Source organism: Physeter macrocephalus, chromosome 17, assembly GCF_002837175.3.
Source record: "Physeter macrocephalus isolate SW-GA chromosome 17, ASM283717v5, whole genome shotgun sequence".
NCBI lineage: Eukaryota > Metazoa > Chordata > Mammalia > Artiodactyla > Physeteridae > Physeter > Physeter macrocephalus.
In genome coordinates this window covers 5,252,838-5,260,746 of record NC_041230.1, presented here as the reverse complement: position 1 = coordinate 5,260,746, position 7,909 = coordinate 5,252,838, and positions in this window count along the sequence as shown.

Genomic DNA, 7,909 nt, shown 5'->3' with positions numbered 1-7,909 from the left:
GGGCTTTCTCTAGTTGCAGCGAGCAGGGGCTACTCTTCGTTGCGGTGTGCAGGCTTCTTATTGTGGTGGCTTCTCTTGTTGCGGAGCACGGGCTCTAGGCATGCAGGCTTCAGTAGTTGTGGCACGCAGGCTGTAGAGTGCAGGCTCAGTAGTTGTGGCGCACAGGCTTAGTTGCTCCGCTGCATGTGGGATCTTCCCAGACCAGGGCTCGAACCCGTGTTCCTGCATTGGCAGGCGGATTCTTAACCGCTGCACCACCAGGGAATCCCCTTCTCTCAGGATTCTTGATGTTGAGGTGTATTTTTTTTTCTCAAAAAATGCTCTTTATTCATTCCCATATATTATTGCATTTAATGCTCACTTCATACCCATGAACAGAGGAAGCAGAAAGATAATTCCTTCACAGATGAAGAGTTTGAGATCCATAATAAAGTCCTTCTTCCCAATTAACAGCAAGTGAACAGAAGATCAAAAACCACCTCTGCTTTCAGCTCTCCAACTTCACCCTTCTTTCTTGAAGACAATGGAGTGTTCAGCCCTCATTTTCACATATGTTTATAGTTATTAAAAATATTTTTAGCAACAAACTTGAAGTATAACCAAAAATCCATACTTCAAAATGTATAGAAATTATATTTACATATAATTTTTCACATTAACTCATTCAAAGTGTAACTGTATTATATTACAGGTGTTGGTTGAAACATCTAGGCATCTTAGCATTTTGTCTTCATATCATGCAAACTAAGTCCTAACCAGGACTTAGTGTGTGTCCTGTCTGGTTAAATTTCTCTTCCTATCTTTTGCCTACTTTTATTTTGTGAGATTTGCCTATTTTCTCTTTTTTTTTGACAAATAGGAGATCAGGGAAACAACAAAGACATCTGTGAGATTTCACTCATTCACCAATAATGTGAGTGACTTTTTTCTGAATGTAATTGTAATTTGGAATGGTGAAAGCATAGGTTCTCATGTTTTCCTCAATTTTTTTACTATGCATGATGTAATGACTACATACATTATACATGTTTAAGATAAATCTGCATTATTAACGTATGCTACCTCAGTCCTAAGTCCAGACATTCAATTACACAGTAAATTAAGCCCTGTTTTGTAGTGTTTGCCAATTTCCCACCATAGCCAATGTCAAATTGCCAACATAATGTCACCGAACACGGAGTTGGGAAGCATTGCCAGTAGGCCACCATTGTATACTTTTTCCACCTTACAGGTTCAGCAGCAGCAAATAATTTTAAGAATGTAGTTACCATAGTAGAATGATTATAAAGTGACAGGTTTTACATATTTGTTTTAAGAATCGTTTCATGGATGTATAGTTGACTTAGAATAAATTGAAAGTATTTGAAATGTACATTTTGACATTCTGATACTTGTGCACACCCCTGAAACCAGTTTCCTCCTGCCATTTTTAACTCATCCTCAACATTAAAATTGCTGTTGCAAGGGACTTCCCTCGTGGTCCAATGTTTAAGAATCCGCCTTCCAATGCAGGGGACCCGGGTTGGATCACTGGTCAGGGAACAAAGACCCCATATGCCGCAGGGCAACTAAGCCCGCGTGCCACAACTAGAGCGGAGCCCGGGCGCAGAAATGAAAAATCCTACATGCCACAACTAACACCCTATGCAGCCAAGTAAATAAATATTTTTTAAAAATTACTGATGCAAGAACATATTCTACTTTTGTGACGACTATTTTCAAATGTTTATATAGATGGAATGACTGTTGGATCCTACCCGTATGTTAGATCATTTATCATATCATGCACATTTTTATGCTTGTGTAACATCATGTACGTATTGGTTTTTAAATTTATAATTCCAGGTATCATGTCATTGAATACATAATTTCTTAGCATGTATTTCTAAAGTAAAAGAGCCCTCACATAACTCTGGTAAGTTTATTGCACATGAAAGTATTCTAAATATTACTGCATATCAGCACAACTGGGGAAACAGTGTGTTAGATTTTGAATGCTAACACCCTTCAGTGCAGCCTGGATGTACAAGCTCATGTACCACAGCACAAAAGATGTGTGACAGAAATGAAACGTTCTTGGGAAAATAAAATGGGAGATGCTGACCCAGCATGGCAGGTGTGGCCACCCAAACACTCCAGGTAGATTGTGGGACAGGCGTGTGATAGGGATGCTCAACATTCTCGCATGTGGGCCACACACAATCACACAGTTCTCGTGGATCCGTGTGATGAGGTGGGTGCAGACTGGCTTAGAAGGAATAGCCTCTCCCACATCACTGCAAGTTTGATGATGCACTGATGGTGTTCGGTTCAGGGACTGGGTCACCACCTTGTTACAAGATGGAGATTCATACGTGTGAGCAGCTTTATCAAGCAAAGGATTTGGGGTGGGGTTTTACAGGGTTTATGTGAGGTGTCAGCCTGCATTCAGCCCTTAGCATTTGGACGAAGGTTTGTCAAGGGTGAGTCCTGAGGAGTTGTGGGCACGTTCTTGCTGATTAGCAATCATTCGGTGATTTATGTTTTTCTGGTGGGTAAGAGAAGCAGTAAGGATTTGGGTGAGGGGGTTAGGAAGAGCCTTGGTTACAGGGAGAGTGCTGCAGTGGACATTCTTTGTCCTTCAGGGACCCTCACAGGGTTTGAAATACTTACCAGGACAATTTGTACCCAGGCACATTCTGAAGTGGGTTCATGAAGAACACGGACACGACCTTGGAAACAAATCACTGCATATGGCATATGGTGGAGGTACGTGTCATATTTGGGGCGATGCTGAAGACCCTGTGTGGTTTGTTGGGTTCGTGCTGCTGTCCCTGTGAACAACTTCACAAAAGGGAAGGTGTTTGCAGGGAGATGTACACTGGGGGAGGTGGAGCTGGAGGCCCTGGTGTGGATGCAGATGTGAGGTGTGGGTAGTTCATGGTTGGGACACAGCTGATAGATTCTGTGCAGGGAGGTGCAGAAGAGAAGCCAGTGCACCTGTGCAGTGTAGAGGATGCACTCTCATCAAAGGGATGGCAGCTGAATGCCATTCTGGAAGTCCTTCAGACTCTCTGAACTGCAGACCCCTCCTTTCACAAATGGGAAAAATAATAATAGATTCTGAGCACTGGGCGGCTTGGGTAGATAAGTGGGGTCATTCACAGGAAAGCCATCAATGTTTGTTCCCAGTGAAAAGATAGTCCTGTCCATCAGCATGGGGTGGAAGGAATGAGCGGGGCTCTTGGGGAGAAGGGGACAGAGGGTGTCAGGATGGACAAGGTGTTCTTTGAGTCCCCAAACCTGCTTGGGGAGTGAAAGAGGACTACAGTGACCAGACTGCTTGTGACCTGAACCAGGTGACCTAACATTGAATCCCAATTCCTAGTCCATTGCTGGGGGTTCACAAGCAGAGCAGAAGATACCCTGTATGTGGGCCACAGTTTCCTCTCAAGAAATGGTCCATTTGCTGCAGGATAAATGCCCCTACATCCTCCCACCCTGTTACCACCTAAGCTACAACCCCAGTGCCCTCTGTGACCTTTCTGATTCCTGTTCCATCTGAACACCCTGGGTCCCCTCCCACAGTTCCTTGGGTAGGAAATGGGACTTTTCAAATCACCTTCACAGCATTTGTTCCCTTTGAGCAGCCACAGCAAGGAGCAGAGGCTGCAGAGTCTAGAGACCTCTTTGTGGATTCTGTCTGAGTCCCCTCTGGGGTTGTGACCTTGAGGAAGTCCCCTCTCAGCCCTTCCATTTCTTCAGGTCTGAAATGGGGATATTATCAATACCTCCTATGGATTTAGAGGACTGTGGAGGGTACATGTGTGATCCAAGTCCCTCAGTGCCCAGGTGGCTCCCTAGGTGCCGTTTTTGGTGGTGTGTAAGGATCCTCCCAATACTCTGTCCTTGTCTACAGAAAGTAGATTTATGTTTGACTGAAATGGATTTAACAGTGTTAAGGGAAAAATTTATTCTGACACTTGTTAAAATGGTAAGGAATTCTTTATTCAGAACTATCAATATTTTGGATAGGTGTCAAGCTTCTGACAATATAGGTGATATATTGAGTTCAACTTTAAGACAGCTGAGGATTTAGAGCCAAGGAGTAGAGTGAATGGGTCAGTGGATGGGAAATTACCAACAGAAAACAGGGTAAGGGGTGTTCTTGGTAAACCAACTTAACAATCTTGCCATAGAGGTCAGATATCGAGGATAGGAAGTGGGTGTTTGATCAGATATAACTGAGGGAGTTATTCTTACTAAGTGGGCTTTGCAGATTTCTTGATAAAACTTGGCTAAGCAGACCCTGCAAGGATGGGTCAAAGACCAAGATCTGTGGGAAAGAACGCTCAGAGGAGTCTGACTAAAGCTTAGGCAAAGAGGGAGCCTTTGTCAGTCTCTGGTGTTGAAGGAAGTGACCTTTTGTCCTCCAAACAATATAGGTTCATTTCTCATGGTTGTTCATTATGGACCAGCTGAGAGGAAACCAAGGTGGCAGTGTAAGAGGACATGAGCTCATTTCTCCACATGAACACATCAAAAATACATCTACGGTGGAACAATCTTCACTGAAAACTAACTGGAAACTGGCAGAAGGACTCCTGTACAACCAAGGCTGTAAGCATCATACACACGTAATCCGGCAGGAAGAGAAGAAAAGCACTTGGATCTAGAGATGCGGGACTCAGAGGAGAAGGGAGATCACATGGGCAGACACCCACCCTGGGCAGTGAGCTGATCGAGCCACAGACTGGGTGACCAGGTCCTAGGTTCTTTGTGGTAGAGGCAAGCCTCCTTACTGGTTGGAGGACCAGCGGGACAGAGAGAAAGGTTGGAGGAGCCTGGACTCTGTTTGGAAGGAGTGTGCATGCTCCCACTTGGCCCTGGGGCCGGGCAGAGAGAGGTCTGCTTCAGCAGCTGCCGGTTTCCAGTAAGCAGGTTCACCTCACACCCCAGCCAGAGCAGAAGAAATGCTCTGGCTCCACTAACTCCATGCCCCAACATGTTGCTGGATCTGGGGCAGTCAAGACCAGGGAAAGACTCCATTTATGGATGAAGAGGCAACCCAGTCCCAGGGCAGAGCCCAGGTGGGGCTGCGGTGACCATTGTGGGAACTTGCTCCACTGGTACATGAGAAGCAGCCCACATCTCTGACGGTAGGTGTTTGGCCACAGCTCACCCACTCCACCATACACGCAGAGAAGCCACACTGGCCCTGCCTTCTCCCTGTGGAGTGGTGCCACAGCAGGGCGGGAGTGGTGGAGGCTGGAGACACTGATCAGCTGGGAGAGAGTAAGTGGTCTTGTCCCAGAGGCAGGATAATATATGAATAATTGCCCAGCTTGAAGACCAAAGAAAGAGCCCGGAGACAAGGACAGAGACATCAATGGTTTAATGGATAGGGGATCTTACTTATCCAGAGCAAGGTCCTGGAGACACACTCCCACCATGGTCTGCAGACAGGAGGCAGAATGTGACTGCAGTGCTTTTTTACTGGGGAGCAGAAGGAGGTTACCTGATTTAGAGGGAATTGATGTGAGGTTGGCTCATCAGTTCTCAGGGAAACCATCACAGGAGAACAGCACTCACAGCCCCTTTGATAAACTATCAATGTGAAGAAGTTATGATCTAACGATTAGAACAATCACTACCTGTGGCTAGGGCAAGAAGGTAAGCATTGACTGATTAGACCTTATGATTAACAGGGAAGGTCAGGCATGTGACTAGGGTGCAGGTGAATCAGACTGGTGGGACAGGGATGTACATAGAGCAAGAATACAGCCATTCTGGGTGGCCAGATCATCCGTCAGTGTTTCTCACTGACTTGGGCACAATCACTGACTATGCAGCCAGGAGGGCCTTTGCTGGTGGGACCAAAAGCAGTGCTTTCCCTCTTGTTTAGCTGCATCAGGCCTGCCCAATATCTCCTTTCCAGATTCCCAGTCAGGGTCCTGTTTTTTTTCTTGTCCCTGACCATAACTTATAAAATGACTCTAGCACTTCAGGGTGCATGCATTTCAAGAGCAATAGGATGATTATTTACTTCTAGTTACCGCTGGATGTCGACGTGGTTTGGCTTCAAGGAGTCTGAGATTAAATAAATGCTCTGAAGTATCCCCCCCTTTCCCTCATGTATCCCCACCCAGACCTTAAGAGGGATGGAGCCGCTTCCTCGCCGCCCCCCGCACCAGCTGATTTCCCAGCGCTCTTCTCTGTGCTGTTAGGCTTTTTTCCTGGTGCTTCCAGTGTGGGGCGCCACTGCTTCAGGCCTTGGAACTACATTACCCAGAAGAACTTGCGCTAAGGGAACGTTCATCCAATGAAAATCTAGAAAAGGCATTTCCGGGAGCGGAACATCAGGGAGGGGGAGTTCCGGTGTCTCCGTGGCGGACATTTTGATTGTTGTTGAGGCTGTAGACCTCGTCAATAGCTCCGCTGTGCGGTGTTGGGAACGAGGTGAGGGGCCCAGGAGGCGGAAGTGGAGGGTTTGTGAGCACTACACTGGGGCGGGTCTTAGCGTCGGGGAGGACGCCGCCGCTTGCGGGGAGTAACCGTGCCGACTCCGACCCGGTTGCTGGGCTGTCGCCGCTCCGCTCCACCAAAAGGCTCCGATGGCGGCGCCTGCTCTGACAGACCCACCTCAGGTAAACGCTGCGGTCTCCGGGTTCTCGCCTGCCCGTTTCCCCACCGAAATATGAACGCCCCGAGTGAGCGGCGCTTGGTCACGTCTGGTCTACGACAGTGAGGGCTTCAGGGCTGGTTTATCTATTTCTAACCACCAGTATATGCGTTGTGAGTGAGGCTTGGAGATGCTACTGAAGCAGGAACATTCCGGGGACGTGTACTACGTCTTGTTTCTGCGAGGAACCAAGTTTGAGGCCAGGCTGCATCTGGAGTGGTAACTGAGAGGTTGTACCTTTCTTCTTAGGGCCCTCGGAGCGGTGGAGAGTTTTGATCAAAGGAAGGACACGATATGAGTTAGGCTTTAAAAAATTCTCCAAAGCCTGTTCAGTGGAAGAAAAGACTGTAGGTGGGTGATGACGACTTTGAGTCACAGTGAAGTTGTGGCTTTTCCAAGGTCACAAGTGATAAACGGTAGCACTGGGGACGGAGGCAGGGAGGGGAGATTAGCCAGTCAGCCCGAGGTTACCTGGCTCTGGTACCGCCATGGGGCCATGGAAGGCCTGAGCCCCTGGAGTACCACCATGGTCACTTTCTTCTATAGCCTTCTTGTTCCCACAGATTCCCAGGGCTGCAGAAGCACTTTTGGTAAATGGAGGTTGTCACAATCCCTCACTTGTTTTGACACCCACGCACACATTCTCTGTATTTGAGGTGTCTTAGGGCTCTTCACCTGCCATTTTACTAGCTTTTTGGTTTTGGGACCTTGGAGAACCTCATGCTCTGGGTACTGAGTGCAAGCCCAGACGTTCTATGGAGGGAATATGGAAGGTTACTCCTAGAACCCATACTAGTATGTGGAAGTACTTTGAGGTGAGGTTGAGTTGGTTTAGGTAAGTGCAGGTCTCCTTTATTTTCTGGTGAGAATAAACAGCACAGAAGAGCAGGATTTCGGCTTCAAATGACTGCCTGTGTGTTCTGGAGGCAATGAGAGGTTCAGATCAGAGGTGGGAGGTTTTCTTCCCCAGGTCTCAAGTGGCTCCATCTCATTGGGCAGTAGGGAAAATGTGCGGGAAGATGGATTGTGGGTTTTCAGGAGTGAGACTGTTCATGGTTTTGTTTGTCCCTGTTTACCAGGGCAGTGTGACCTTTGAGGATGTGGCCGTGTACTTCTCCTGGGAGGAATGGTGTCTTCTTGATGAGGTTCAGATACACCTTTACCTTGATGTCATGCTGGAGAACTTTGCAGTTGTATGCATGCTGGGTAAGGCCCTCACACCCACCCCTATCCTCTGAGCTAGGTTCT